The sequence below is a fragment of the Macaca fascicularis genome, chromosome 4 (genome assembly GCF_037993035.2).
Source record: "Macaca fascicularis isolate 582-1 chromosome 4, T2T-MFA8v1.1".
In the NCBI taxonomy this organism is placed as follows: domain Eukaryota; kingdom Metazoa; phylum Chordata; class Mammalia; order Primates; family Cercopithecidae; genus Macaca; species Macaca fascicularis.
This window is the reverse complement of record NC_088378.1, coordinates 150177991-150194442: the sequence shown is the minus strand read 5'-3', so window position 1 is coordinate 150194442 and position 16452 is coordinate 150177991. Positions and strand designations below refer to the sequence as shown.

Here is a 16452-nt window from a genome sequence, read left to right as displayed (position 1 = left end):
TGGAAAGAACCCAAAAGTCCATTAGCAATGAATGGATAAGCAAAATTTGATGTATTATTCAGCCATAAAAAGAATGAGTTTCTGATATGTCTACATTGAAAATCCTTGAAAACATGATGGTAACTGAAAGAAGCCAGACACAAGAGGCCACATATTATATCATTCAATTTATGTGAAATATCCAGAATAGGCAAATTGGTGGAGACAGAAAGATTAGTGGTTGCCAGGGACTGGGGGTAGGAGACATGGGAGTGACTGCTTCATGGATATGGGGCTTCCTTTCAGAAAAAAAAAATATGAAACGAATAGGAATGATGGTTTCACAACATTGTAAATTTTTTGATGTCTCTGAATGGATCCTTTAAAATGGTTAAGATGGTAAATTTTATGTTATGTGTGTTTTACCACAACAAAATTTTAATGTCTATGAAAGGGATTTGATGAGTCAAAATCAAACAGGCAGGTAACTTTTTTAGCTGGTTAAAGAAATATAATGAAAAGATGCCTAACTCTAATTAGGTAACACTGAACGCTCCTACACTGTGGTTTCTTCTGTGCTGTAAGATACTAGTTGCTTTACAAATAGCTCTGGAAACAGAGGGAGGACAAGGAATAGAGAATATTAAAAATGTACTCAAGGGTTATATTTTGCAATGACAGAAAAATATGTTACTATATAAAATATGAATTTTCAGACACTCTTTGAAGTACTCATTTAGTTAGCTATTGTTTCAATATTTATGCTCTAGTATTAAAATGAAGCCTTTTGTCATTTCCTAGGGCTAGTATTGTATATGTGTGTTTTGAAGAAGAAGGGGGCAAGAGCTACGGGGCACAATATGGAATCTTTAAAATATAGATTTCTGAGCAAAAATATTTTGTATACATGAAAGAAGTCCTCTATGAAATGAATTTTTAACTCCTTGCAAATGAAAGCTAAAATGTTTTATTCTTTGTAAAACACATTGAGAAAATATTTGTTTCTGACTGACCATTGATTAATACCTTCACAACATACTATTTTTAGGGAAACCGCCGTTTTTAATGAACACAGATTGAGTTAATGTTAATTAGACTTCATTGGTTTGGCTTAACCTCACATCCAATTCTGCTCTTTTAGATTTCTGTAACGGCAGACTGTCAATCAGTAACTCCATCTTGCAAACTCACAATATGTCATGTCCCAGTTACTGGCATGAATGGAGTTTTTGGGAACCATTCCACTCTTTCAAAAATGTCTTCAATATTTCCATTTCTACTTAGTAGGCATAAGGCCTTATGTTTTCACATAGAAGTAAGCAATGTTCACCTGTTTAGATACCACTTCTGAAACAGGTGGAAGGCAAAGGCTGTTTATGGTACTTGACTGATATAAGCATCAGTATCTTAATCATAGATATCAGGAGAATGTAGTACAGGTATTAATATTTAATAACATGTCACTGAAATAGATGATAAAATAGAATATGCTCATACTGTATATGATGTTATGTATATTAAATATTCCATATGTGTTTTATGAAGTAGAAAAAAAAAGACCTGGTGCCTCTATTTTTGGGCAAAGGGAAGGATTAGTCCAGTAATGGTCATATCACTTGTTTTAACCAATGAAATTTGAGTGAACATAAATTGCTCTAGCAAATGAAATGATGTGAACATCTAAATGGAAATATTGAAGAAACAGTGAGGGATTCTTCATCAGCCTTCCCACTACCATGGCCATCAGAAAAATTTCAGCCGGTAGAGCCTCCATCATGGCGAGTTCTTAAGTAAGGACAACATGGAACTAAGGCTCCCTGAACCAAAATAAACACGTTGCATAAGTGTGTTTTCAAGGAGTTAGACTCTGGAATTGTTTGTTACAGTAACATAGCCTATCTTATACCAATACAGTATATTATAGACTTAGGCTAAGCAGTATGTTTAATACAATATGTAATATTTGTAGCATACATGTATTTCTAAATGTACATGGAATGTCAAACTATGACATAAAATAGAAACATATCCCTATCATGTTATCTTGATGATGATTTCCTTCTCTCCAAGAAATTAGTGTAACCCTGTACTGGATGTGAGATGTATTTGCTCCAGTTCTTGTCTGAATCCTCATTTTATCATCAGGTTCGAGACAATCCATGGCTCTGTTTCTGCATACCAGACTGTTGCCTACTAGTCAACATTAGACATATTATTTCTTGGTATAAAAGCTGACATATGAATTACAGATTTTTCTCATTTCTTGGAAATTTTAGAAATTTAAATCTACAAATTACATCTTTAACATTCTTTTTAAATTACCCTAGATGTTTTCTGTTTTTAATTACCAATTTTTTAGAAATTGAAAAACCCTGGAAATATGACCTTGCTTGTGTTTGTAAAAGTCAGTCAAAGAATGCTTCAAGTGGCCTTTTTACTATCTCCTAAGGGTTTTGTCACGTTCTTGCAATTTTTGTTGAAAATTTCATCATCACGGAATGTTGCAGTTTTTCTTCATGGAAATATCATGGCAGTAATTATATATTTATGTGTGCAATCATTTAAAAAATATCTTTTTCAAAATTAGGCTGTTAGCTCTATGAGTATCTGTTTAGTTTAATACTTTGTCACCGGAAGCCAGTACCAGACTTGCCACATAATAGGTTTTTAGTAAATATTTATTTGGTAAATGTCTGAAAGACATTTTTGAAGTTGATTTCTTCTTTGCTGGGTTTTATTTGTTTTTTGTTGTTTTTTTTTTCCCTCCTCCCAAGACCTCTTCTGTTTACATGAGACTTTGGTGAAAATCTATGGGAGAAATTAAAGCATGGTTAGTTTAAGAGCTATATTTGTTTTTCTTCCACTCTACCTGACTTCATCTGGTACATAATAGGGACGTAATTAAAGCATGCATGTGATTCTGAACACAAAGCACATAAAACCACGTAAATCACTTGGTTTTTTAACTTTTATGATTGTGATTTATAGTGGTAATGACGAGATTGGGTGTCAGGAGGGAGTGTTGGATTTGTAATTAGAAAATGAAACAGATGTTAAAGCCTTCATTTTAAATGATGTTTTCATTATAATAGTCCTCATTGCTCACTGATCACTTTCTATTTCACATACTGAAATGCTCACCAAAAAAATCTGGGTCTCTAGGTAACACCCACCATATGAAGGCTTCACTGCAGTAAAGCACTGAGAAATTTTTGATTCATTACTCTTATAAATGGAGACCCTAAAAAACCCCATGTGTAAAGTCACAGAAACAGAAACAAAATAAACCATTCTTTTTTTTTTTTCTTTTTGGATCCAAAATACTGGGTGTATAATCATGTTTACACACTGCATGTTTTACTCTATGTTTCATAGAATTTACCTAGCTTATTATCTTGACAAAAATCCATTTTTTCCCCAGCTGATCAAAGGAGGGAAGAAAGGAAACTTGTATCCTAAATCAACCTAACACCGTTCAAAGATAAACACTGCTAGGATAAACAAGTATATCTCAGCACTCTGGGTTTGGTGGTGAAAAACACCATTTGTGCTCTCCCTATGGTGTCCTTTAATCAGAGGATGGGTCACACAAGGCTGTATCTACGAGGCCTTGATATAAGAGGCCTTTGCTGACACTGACACGTGAGCAGTAGAAGGAATGTAACACTGTTGATTTCAGTTCAGTTAGGATTAACAGGAGAATGGTGTCATTAAATAGGAAAGGTTATGAAAATAGTAGGGAATATCAGAAATCACTTTAGGCCTATTGATCTTTTCCTCTGCATCTTTCATGCTGCCCCCGTCCCCACCTTGAATGTGGGGCAGTGCACACGTCTGGCTGAAGTCAGAGAAACCTTGAGTCATTGCCAGTATGTCTAAATGGGGAGATCTGAGAACAAATAGATGTCTGTCTTACCATCTAGAATGAATCATGAGGGCAGGGACTATGTCTACTCTGTTTGTCACTACATCTGCAGTGTCTAACACAGTAAATGGTATACGGCAGGGGCTCCAATGTTCATTAATTATTATCACACTAACATGCCAGCAGTGTTACTCAATGATACTAATTGTTTGCTGTTATAACTGAGAGCATCAAGTCAGGTAGACCCAGACTTTAGGCTCAGTGAAAACACTTAAAATCTCTAGAACCAGATCTCAGCTGCCTGGTGAATCTGCAGACAAACTTCTTTTGCCTTGAGGAGGAAACACTTTTCTGTCTGGTTTCACCAATGGAAATGATTGTCCACATCTGAATGAGCCAGTCTGTTCCTTCTTCACATGGAATGCTGCTCTTAGGAAGGAATAAACACCAGCTAGCGAACAAATGGAGCTCCATATGAGAGAGGAAAGTCAGGTAATGAATTACAGAGATGCATTGAGCAAATCTGCTTTGATGTGACATTGTAGTGCTGGTGTCAATAAGATGTTGGTCAACCCCATTTGATAAAGCACATGGAAAGACAAATTTAACCTTCTAGTTTAAGAGCCTGCATAAACGTGTTGTGCGCACACACAGTCCTCTTTGATCCGTTAATGGACTCCCTACTAAAACACATTTTCATCCCCAAATGGTTGTTAGTCAAGTTTTTCACCTTTTTCTTTACATTCCTTCACAATACCCCTTGACTTCATGAAATCACTCTACATTCTACTTCAAAGAGAGGTGTATGTTTATTAACCCAGTTGTGCATAGAAGAATAAAAAGCTTTTAAATGGAGCATTGCAAATTTGCAGAGACTACATATCACTGTATAGAAGACTGTGTACAAGAACAGACCTGTAAAATCCCATTTGTTTAAAGGCAGGTGCTCTCAATTATAGAAATTTCTCCAGTTCTGTATCTCTCCTTAGGGATGAGTGCTCTTGTTCTGGTAAGGAGACACTCCAAGTGACGTATCCATTTTTAATTAATCAGCATTTAAGTTTTTTAGACAATGAGGCCTTCATTATATTTGTTAATGAACTTGAAGGATGAATCTCTAGTCTATAGGTGACTCAATGCTATAAACAAAATATTTCATGAAGCCAACCTTGAACTTGAGAACATATCAAGTCTTCTTCAAAGTAGGGTTCCTATCCTGCTCTCCCCAAGCATTATCATTGTCATGTCACTTTGTATTTAGATGTTGTAATTGTAATGTGAGAGCAGAGAATAAGAGTAAAGGACCCAGCAGGGCATGCTGACTCTTAGAGCATGGTAAAGTCCGAGGTCCTGGCTTTTAAAACCCGGCCTTTGGATTGGCAGGATGCAGGTCCAAAGAGGGAAAGAGTGACTTGTTGGGTTCTGAGGAAAAATGTCAGCTTAAATATATGTCACCTAGAAAGAAAAAGTAAAATTAAGAGTTATTTATTATTCATGAATTATTTTTTGCTCCTTTTATTCCTGCACTCTCATTTGAATTTTTGAATAATCATGATGATCAGATCTGGACAGGCAGTGTCATTTTTGCATGAGACAATCTGGTGTCTGTCTTGTTCATGTCACCTGGTGGATCAGTGCCTCTTAGTGAATGCCTGTGCTGCTGTGCAAGGTACAAGAGTGCATCAGCTGGGCATCTGCAGATGATGGCTCCAGGTGTTAGCCCACGGAAATTGCTGAAACTCAATGCAAATGTCAAAGCTCTAGACATTGAGTTGCAAAAGCCATGCGGGCAAGGTCATGTTTTTGGTACTTGTAGCAGGAACCAAAGAGAAATTCTGAAAGCACTGCCCACATTGTCCCAGAGGGAGAGCTGACAAAAGTTTGCTCCACTGCAGAAAAACATTCAGCACACATAAAATGTCCACTGTTCCCTGAGGCAAAAAAGTAGAGTTTAAAGTATGTGTCTGAAGGAAAACAAAAACTGCCTCTTGAATGTCTGCACGTGGCAGGTAAATGAGTCTTTTCTAAGCCAAGGCCCCTTTGTCTCTTGGCAACTTAGCATTTATCTCTTCATGCTCAGCAACATGAAATTTCCCCCTTCCAAAATTCAAGCCATCTGGGCTATTAGCAACATAATCAATCCTAGCTAATAAATCACCCCACCCAATGTTCTTGACAACACAAATTCTGTAGTATGTTAAAACATTATAATAAATGACAACATGGTATGATCTATGAGCCCTCCTAGAGCTATCCACTTCACCCAGCTGGGAAAATTATGGCCTCAAAATCTTAATTTTGAGCACTTATGTTTGCTGAGCAGACATCTAAAAATGTGTCAATTTTGTGGGAGTTTAAAACCACTTACCCATGGAAGAAGCCCTTGGCTTTTCTCGACAGAAGATATTGTGATCAAAATGTCTTCTTAATGCTTTCTGTGGCCAAGCAATAAAAGAGTTAATGAAAAACAACAATTTGGATGCTGGTTAATAATGCAAATTGGTTTCTTATAGTACCAAGTAAAATGTAATTTTGGCATGGCTTATTTTACATATAGTTCTATTTCTTGGGGTTATGTTTTTACAAATGAAACACACTGTTCTTTGCTGTGAGAATATATAGTGATTTGCAAATATTAAGCCATTAATATCTTCAGTCTCCTCAGGGCAAGCAATTGGAAGTATTCTATTTCAAAAACTCAGAATCAATGTACTAGGACCATGCACAGCATTCCCCACAGTGGCTGCCATGATAAAGTACCTTGTGCAGAATTGTACTCAATGACTCATTCTGAATCTTCTTGATTTGTTTTTCCTAACAGGTAACATTTCTTGAGAATCCAACTAACTTATATAATAAAAATAATGTGTGTTGATTCCAAATACCAGAAATTATATCCTAAGTACACTTATGAAAAGCCCTCAGGAGACTTGTAGATTAACTCTTACCAGTAATAGAGAAAATATGAAATATTTAGAGGGAGATATAAATAGGTACCTATAAGCCATCACTAGGCATATAATATTGTAGATGGCTTGAAAATTTGTTTTAGTCCATCTCTGGCTTTTTCCCTGCTGTAGTGACAGTTAGACTGCTAATTATGCTGTACAGTTTTGCTGCATCAAGAAAACATTATTCATAAAGGGGCTAAAGTCCAAGTAGTGTGCACGACACTGAAAAAATGAACTATTTAGGAAAAGAATTTCAAAAATATAAACTATAGGCAGGTGGTAGAGCTAAGAGGAAGATGTGCTCTTATGCAAGGCTAGCAGGTATTTACATACTGAAATCAAAGTAGTTTATATGTCATATATTATTTATTATCTACTATATACACACACTTAGGGTCACCTACAAATAAAGCCATTCTGACCATCTAGAGCACTAAAATTCAGTGTGTCAACCTAGAGGATTTTTTTCTTGAGTGACACACTGTCTAACTTTTAAAATATCTTCAAAGGATGTTTCTCAAAATAGCCCGGCCTGATTCACTCCATCATCCTTCATCACTTGTCAATCAATAAGTCATCCAATCAATCAATCAATCAAAACTAGGTATTCTCATAAACAACCATTCTAAAGCTTTTTCATTTCATCAACCACTGAAATTTAGGGGGGAAAAAAAGGAATTGACATGTAGTTGCTAACATTTTATTTTCCAAACAAGAACTTAAATAACAGAAACTATCAGTACCATATGCTATCACAGGTGTTTAAAAAGAGATATTATATTTTAACATCAAAAATAGTAAAAATATCTTTTAGAACAAAGTATAATTCTTTTCATGAATAAAGAGTTAGGACTTTCCTGATATATATGTATATCCATACACACAGAGTTACAAACATACATGCATCCATATATGTAATTGTCCTTTCATTTTATTACTTTAAACTACAAATTATTCTTTATTTTATCAACATTTGCTAGATTTGGGGCAAAGAGGGAGGCCTTAGCATAATTCCAACCTGGAATAGTCTTTTACATGATCATTGGCAGATAGTCTTAGTAACATGAAGGATTTCCAGTCATTATTTAATTCTAAAACATTAGCTGAAAGAGAATCTTGGATTTTGATGTATACATCAATTATTAATTTACTGTCTTTCAGCTCCAAACCTGCCCGTCTACCCTTTGTGATGCTGATGCTTGGTCTCTGCAAACTGCATTTCTGATTTGCCAGTTTGCTTAGCCAATAGGGGATGATAAGGGAAGACTGCAAAGCTACAGAACAATAACAACAAAAAAACAACTGGTGCCTTCTTATTGATTCTTTCATGAGTTTAGAGCCTGCTTGCTGACTGCCTGCCAGAATATTAGCCTAGCAACACATCTTCACTGGGAAGTGGTAGCTCCTTTTGGTGGAATCCAGTGGGTACTTTCTCCAACATTTATAAAACCAACTTGTTCGTACCCCACAAAGATCTCACTATGAGCAACTAGTGCCCTTTCCTCCAAGGTCTAGGTCCCAGGCTCATGAAACAATGCTTTCAAGTTTTCAAATTTTATCAATCCAATCTTTTCATTTTGTTCCCTTGGCCCTAAGGATGGAAGTTGCTTCCTGCAGTTGCTACCTCAATGATAATTTAGAGCAGGGGTTGGCAAGTGGGTAATTTTATTTGTTAACTTGACTGGGCTAAGGGATGCCCAGATAGCTGATAGAACAATAGTTCTGGGTGTATCTAGGAAAGTGCTTCCAGAAGAGATTAGCATTTGGATCAGTGGACTGAATAAAGAAGATCTGTTCTCACCAATGTGAATGTCATCCAAACCATTTAGGCCCCAAATAGAGCAAAACGATACAGGAAGGGCAGATTCTCTCTCCTTGAATTGGATCATCCAATTTCTCCTGCCCTTGGAAATCTGAGCTCCTGGTTCTTGAGCCTTCAGACTGCAGGACTTATACCAATGTTCCCCCTGGTCCTCAGGCCTTTGGACTCAGATTGAATTACACCTCTGCCTTTCCTGGGTCTCCAGCTTGCAGATAGCATATCATGGGACTTCTTGGCCTTTATAATCTCATGTTTCAATTTCCATAATAAATCCCAGATCTCCATATATCCTATTGGTTCTCTTTCTCTGAGGGAATTCTGACTAATACAGCAAACTACAGCTTGTAGGCTGAATCTTCCCTGCCGCCTGTGTTTTTGTAAATACAGACCTATTGGAACACACTCAGGCCCACTTCTTATGTCTGAGGTTGCTGTTTCCTTGCTTCCACTGTAGAATTGAGTAGCGTGATGGCTCATGAAACTAAAACTATTTCTATCTGGCCCTTTGCAGAAAAAATTTCCTGATCTCTAACTAAGAGTTCTCGTTTTACCCTTTCGGTTACCTAGTTAAAAACTTCATATTTAGTTAACTGTGTTTTAAAATATTGAATTCTTTTCAAATAACCAGGTGAAGTTTCTGTTTTCACACTGATATAATGTGAAAGATTCACAAATTAACAAAAAATTGACAAATAGGAGGACTGCAAAACACACACTGCGAAAGCGAAAACAAAGAAAACAATCATCGATGAGAAGGACCTCCCTAAAAGTCAGCAAATCAACCAGACCCTGGAATTGCCACATTCCCAAGGCTAAAGAAAACAAAATGAAAGAAAAAGTTTTACACCAGGGAAAAATGATAAATGGTCAAGAGGAACTTTTTAATTGCATAAACTAAAATCAGGTCAACCTGCAGCAAGAATATTTATGAACAAATATCATTGCCATGGAGACAGATACCAAGAACAGATCAAAATTAAGTCTTTGAAACCAAACTGCATCTCAGGGAAAGAAAGAGAACTATAAGTCTATTTGGCACTTTCCTTCGGTCTAATAATTTTCAATAGATCATGTGACATTTGGAAAGGTGGGCTCAAATGACCTCTCCATACAGTTCTACATTCCTTTCTTTATGTGGCACTTGTTTTGGTTATAAAAAAGTAAAAAGCTATGTAAGGATGAGAGTTTTGGTTATAAAAAAGTAAAAAGCTATGTAAGGATGAGAAAAGTATAAGTATCTACTCATTATTTTTATTCCATCTTTTGACAGGAGCCCATTAATGATATAACTAGTGGGAATAGAATTGCAGCATGCGATTCCATTAGGTAACTTATTTTTGGCTGCTTGTTAAAAAGTGTTGCCTAATGCACTGTTGTAAGGACAAAATCACAGTTTTCCTAACTGGTACGCAAGAAATGCTTTCCTGGCTTTCAAATATAAGTCACTAAAGAGAGATCACAGTTTTGATTACCACCTCTGGAGATTTTTGTTAGCAACATTTCTTTTCATTGGAAATCACTTTTGTAAGACATTAAAACTTTATAATATTTGTGGCCTCTAAATCTTAGATGAACCAGCTAGCCTACAGATATTTTCCACCAGAATTGGTAGATGAGTCTTTTGTATTTTCTAAGAGGTTATTACTTTACACACACACACACACACACACACACACACACACACACACACTCTTCTTAACTGAAAACAATTATTCCTCCTTACTCTGATGTTTCTTAATACATGCTCAATGTAAATTGGCAATTGCTTTGTATTTGAAACTTGCCAGAGCCTTCAATTATGAAAAAAAAATACATGTATGATAAGAATCTGCAGTAGAAAAAAAAGTAACAATCGAAGGAAGCTTTGAACATGCCCTTGGTATTCAGACAATTGAAAAATATCTAATTTAATGATAGTAAATCTGAACTTCCTGGGAAATCCCAGAGAAAATATTTTTTATGGTATCCGTTCTGCGCCAAGGATACCAGATACCTGGTATGGCATACTGTGGCTGGTCGACCAAATCCAGCCCTCTACCTGTGAATAAAGTTTTATTGGAACACAGCCAGGCCCATTTGTTTACATACTATCTATGCTGCTGTCACACTACCATGGCAGATTTCAAATGCTAAAATAATTTACTCCCTTACCACTTGCAGAAAAGGTTTGCAGAACCCTGCTCTATATAAATCAAGTATTTTTAATTATATTATTTGACCTGTAAGTTTTATACTCCCTTCTCTCACTAGTCTTTAAAGAACCAAAAATTGGAACATTTAAATGTATGTCATTCCAAGTCTCAACATTTCTGCAATGAACGCATTCCCTTTCATCCCATTTCTGGTCCTCCTCTCTTGCTGCCTGTCTGGACATCTAAGCATCCTCATTCCCTCCCTCTCCTTCACCACCCACGCTCCTGATGAACAAGTCTTCTCCATTAAAACTGGCACAACTTCCACTCCTTTTCTAGACAATTGAAATAGCCTCCAATACATGCTACTTCCATTCTTTGCCTTCTTTAATCCATTCCCCTCATTATAAATAGAGCAATCTTGCCAGAATGTAAATTGAATGTGTCACTCTCTTTATGCAACCCCTTTATTGCTTTTCATCATCTTTAAGAGTAGTTCTTAACCTTGTGATCATAGAACATTGGTATGAGGAGAGCTGCTGTATGATAGTTTTACACACACATGCACACACACACACACACACACACACACACACACACCCCTAACTGAAATTAAAGAACTGGATTTTGAGATGAGTTGTGTTTTGATGAATAAGACAGGATAGGTTATTGTTCTGCATTTTTCTATCGGATGGTCAGTCAGGTGTAATCGCAAGAGGAGACACAGGAGAGGCTCAGGAAAACAAAGTTTATTATCCTCATCAGTCCTAAAAACAGGGGATATGACACTCCTCACAGACACATGGGGAGGTCTCACTGTGGTCAGGGGACAGAAGGCAGGAGTTAGAAAGGTCTAGGTGAGAGGTTTTATTGGGGTTTTGGAGAGAGAGACGAGGCAGGGCACGGTGAATACTTTAGGACTGGCTAGTTTAAATAATTTTGGTGGGCTCTATGCTATGGGCTGGTCCCTGGTTGCCTGGTACCTGGCACCGGGATGACTGAGGCAGAGGAATATTATCTCCTGGAGCTCACTGACCAGAGATATGACTCTGGATTGGTTAGTTTGCATTATCAAACGTAAGCTCCTGGCTGAGCTCTGTGCTGTCTCTAAGGACTGACTGGCTCAGGGAAAGCAGTTGCTCCCAACCCAGAACAAAACTTAAGTATCAAAACATCATAATATACAGAAAATAAAAATATAGACATTACAATTATCCTTCTATTTACCGTTTTCCTTGGGATTCAGACACATTTTTCTTAAGAAGGAGAGAATGGGATAGAGTTCGAGGAAGTTCATCTGGAATTATGCATGAATCTGAATATGTCCATGGAAGAGTGGAACATGTGGAAACATCATGCTCTTATGAGAACTGGTGATCTGCAGGAGAAGGCATAGAGTCCAAGGCTGTGATGATCTGACACCCATGGCAATCTTCTCCACGAAATCTCCCATCAATTCATCAGAGAGTGATGATTTATGGTGGTTTCTTGCTGTCCCTTAAACTTTACCACTCTGTACTTGGCCTGTTGCTTCCTCTGCCTGCGATGCTCTTCCTCAGCTTGATGGACTCCTATGTATCCTTCAAGATTGGGCGTAGATAACTCCTATTCAAGGGAAGCCTTTTCTGATCTCTCCAGACAGAGTTATACACATCCTTCCCTTTTCTCCCCAAATACCCTGTAGACCCTCAGACCCTTCCCTTATAACCTGTGCACACAATAGTTCAATCACCATATACCATATTGTCTTCCATCTAGAGGACCTCAACTGTTTTTTCTTTTCCTTCTTTACATTTATAGTGCCTGGGACTCCACCTGTCATCTAGTGAGTGCCAAATAATTACTTGCTGAATGACTGAATGTCTTTCTGCTCTTTCAACAACTCAGAGAAAACATTGATGTTTAACTCCACTCTATCTTCTCCTCCCAAAGAGTAAAACAGGGAAGAAGCTTCCCTCACAGCCAAGAGTCACGAGTTGAATTCTATGTCTCTCAAAACATTGAGAGATGAAGAACCTTACTTTAAATAAATAAATTCCCAAATGATGTCATTTCATTCTTCAGTAGAAAAAGTGTTTGGGGGTAGCAACTTTTCTAGTATTATTTGTATTCAACCATGTCCTACGGCAACTGAGAAGTCTTTGTTCTCTATTCTGTATGGATAGAGTGACAAGTTGAGGAAGATTACTGGAGAATCCATAAGGTTACACAGCCTCATTTATATGAACTCTGAAGAAACAGCAGACGTCAGATAAAAGCAGAAAGGTTTTTCAAGAATAGTTTGGGAGGCTGTCTAAAATGAAGCACAATGCCTCATTCTTTTTAATCCTGCACCCACCAGGTGCTGAAAATATAATGTTTAAAAAGCATATAGCCAGTCACAAGCCAGTATTTTGAACCTATAGGATTTTTAATATTTAACAAGAGGTTTTGTCTCTATATGTAGTGGTTAAATCAATCAATTAACAGTGCAAATTTCACACAACCTGCTTCCACACATCTTTATTTTTTTTTTAACTGGATTGACCAGCTATATTATTCTCATGAAATCATAGGGTTTAATGAGAACTTATGACCTCGTAACAATGAAATAGCAGATTTTCACCTTGTAGTTACCGTCTAAAAAAAAGAAATTGAAGGAGTCCATTATGGAAGCAGTTTAAGAGTTTTGCCATGAGTTTATCCAGTCTGATCATGAATTGTGAGTGAGAAATTGGTTTCTGGGTTTTCGACAATGGCACCGGAAATAATTAAACTTGATCAGTGACAAGAAACCAGTGAAACTGGCAACTTTAATGGGCCCTCAAAAGTTTTCCTGAAAACATAGGGTAATGCCATTAGTGCTGAATTTGCCCACCTGTAACAAAAATCATTTCCTTAGGGCAGAGTAGACGTGAATGGAAACCACATTATGATGAAGAAAGAGTCTGAGGTGATTTATGTGTGTGGTTTCGCTTGAAAGTGGGTGGCAGAGGTAAAGAAAAAAAAATAATGGTCTTTCCAGGGCTCTTTTTTTCCCTCTAATTCTATGGAAAGAGCTGTGTTCCATGAAACTGGAGTGATAAAATAAGGGCTAAAGGAAACCATAACAAGGATTATTATTAATATGTTTTCATAGACATGGCCAATGAATGTGAGATACAGTGGCATGATTTTCACTGAAATAATATATATCACTTATATGTGTGTATGTATTGAAAGTTGGATGGGGAAGAATAGGGTAAAGAAAGTCAAATTATAGGAGTAATTGCCAAAATCCAATAGATGGAAAATAAACAAATAAGTAAACCTTATTTATTTTATTTAGGTTACACTAAGAGTCCAGACTTCACCACTGTACAAAATATTCATGTGATAAGACTGTACTTGTACCCTTTAAATGTATACCAAAAAAAGGGAGAAACATTTGTTTCATGCTTACCGTATTTCTGACACTGTTCTAACAACTTTATGAATATAAACTCATTTAATTGTCATAACAACCCTGTGTGGTAGGACTATGGTTATCCCCCTTTCACTGCAGCCCAAAGAGGTTAAGTAATTTGTATAGAGGCACACAGCTAGTAAGCGGTGAGGTTGGGTTCAAACCTGTCTCCTCATGCCCTGCTCTTAACCCCATGGATAATGGACTTATCCAGATGGAAAGTAGTGAGATATCCTGGGAATACACAACATAAATTGTGCACAGTGTTGATATTAAAGAAGCACCTGATCAATTTTTTATAGCACTAGAACATTTTCTGTAGCATTCCTGCCTTACTTACCTGACATGCCATTCACCTTTGATTCTTCTCCAGGGTGAAGAAAATAAAAAAAAAAAAAGAATAAGAGAAGCACTAGGAAAGTGATCTAGACAATTTGGTGAGTTACTTCTTGATTGAGATATCATTTATGAATGCAGTGGCTCTACTAATAGAGTTGAAAAGGCTAGTGGTTTTTCACCAATTTTCTTTTTTAATTTTACGTTAAGTTCCTGGATACGTGTGCAGGATGTGCAGGTTTGTTACATAGGTAAATGTGTGCCATGGTGATTTGCTGCATGTATCAAACCATCACGCAGGTATTAAGCCCAGCATGCATTAGCTATTTTTCCTGATGCTCTCCCTCCCTCCACGCCCCGACAGGCCCCAGTGTGTGATGCTCCCCTCTCTATATCTATATGTTCACATTGTTCCGCTCCCACTTATAAGTGAAAACATGCGGTGTTTGGTTTTCTGTTCCTGTGTTAGTTTGCTGAGAATAATGACTTCCAGCTCCATTCATGTTTCTGCAAAGGATATGATCTCATTCCTTTTTATGGCTGCATTGTATTCCATGGTTTATATGTACCATATTTTCTTTAGCCAGTCTATCAGTGATGGGCATTCGGGTTGGTTCCGTGTCTTTGTTACTGTGAATAGGGCTGCAATGAATGTATGCATGCATGTATCTTTATAATAGAATGATTTCTATTCCTTTGGGTATATACCCAGTAAGGAGATTGCTGGGTCAAATTGTATTTCTGCTTCTAGATCTTTAAGGAATCACTACACTGTCTTCCACAATGGTTAAACTAATTTACATTCCCCAAAACAGTGTAACAGTGTTCCCTTTTCTCTGCATCCTCGCCAGCATCTGTTGTTTCTTGAAATTTTAATCATTGCCATTGTAACTGGTGTGAGATGGTATCTCCTTGTTGTTTTGACTTGCATTTCTCTAATGATCAGTCATGTTGTGCTTTTTAAAAATATGTTTGTTGGACGCATGAAAATGTCTTCTTTTAAGAAGTGTATATTCATGTCCTTTGACCACTTTTTAATGGGGTTTGTTTTTTTCTTGTTAAGTTTCTTGTAGACTTTGGATATTAGACCTTTGTCAGATGGATAGATTGCAAAACTTTTCTCCCATTCTGTAGGTTGTCTGTTCGCTTGATGATAACTTCTTTTGCTGTGCAGAAGCTCTTTACTTAAATTAGATCCTATTTGTCACTTTTTGCTTTTGCTGCAGTTGCTTTTGACATTTTCATCATGAAGTCTTTGCCTGTGCCTATGTCCTGAATGGTATTGCCTAGATTTTCTTAAGGAGTTTTTATAGTTTTGGATTTTACATTTAAGTCTTTAATACATCTTGAGTTAGTTTTTGTATAAGGTGTAAGGAAAGGGTCCAGTTTCAACTTTCTGCCTATCGCTAGCCAGGTTTCCCAGCACCATTTATTAACTAGGGAATCTTTTTCTCATTGCTTGTCTTTGTCAGGTTTGTTGAAGATCAAATGGTTATAGATGTGTGGTCTTATTTCTGAGTTCTCCCTTCTGTTCCATTGGTCTGTGTGTCTGTTTTTATACCAGTACCATGCTGTTTTGGTTACTGTAGCCTTATAGTATAGTTTGAAGTCGGGGACCATGATGCCTCCAACTTTGTTCTTTTTGCTTAGAATTTTCTTGGCGATACAGGCTCCTTTTTGGTTCCATGTGAAGTTTAAAATAGTTTTCTTCTAATTCTTTTTTTTTAATTTTTGAGACAGAGTCTCTATTTATCACCCAGGCTGGAGTGCAGTAGTGCTATCTGCGCTCACTGCAATATCCAACTCTCAGGTTCAAGAAATTCTCATGCCCCACTCTCCTGAGTAGCTGGGGTTACAGGCATGCACCCCCATGCCTGGCCAATTTTTGTACTTTTAGTAGAGACATGGTTTCACCATGTTGGCCAGGCTGGTCTCGAACTCCT

At 37.1% G+C, this 16452-nt stretch overlaps 1 long non-coding RNA gene across 1 annotated transcript in view; it reads left to right on the top strand.

The window, feature by feature from the left end:
* The first annotated feature begins 14542 nt into the window (after nucleotides 1-14542).
* Nucleotides 14543-16452, top strand: part of LOC123572904 (uncharacterized) — a 69287-nt gene continuing 67377 nt past the window's right edge. The window contains exon 1 of the long non-coding RNA XR_006697492.2: nucleotides 14543-14610. This is a non-coding gene — a long non-coding RNA (uncharacterized lncRNA). The remainder of the gene's footprint in view (nucleotides 14611-16452) is intronic.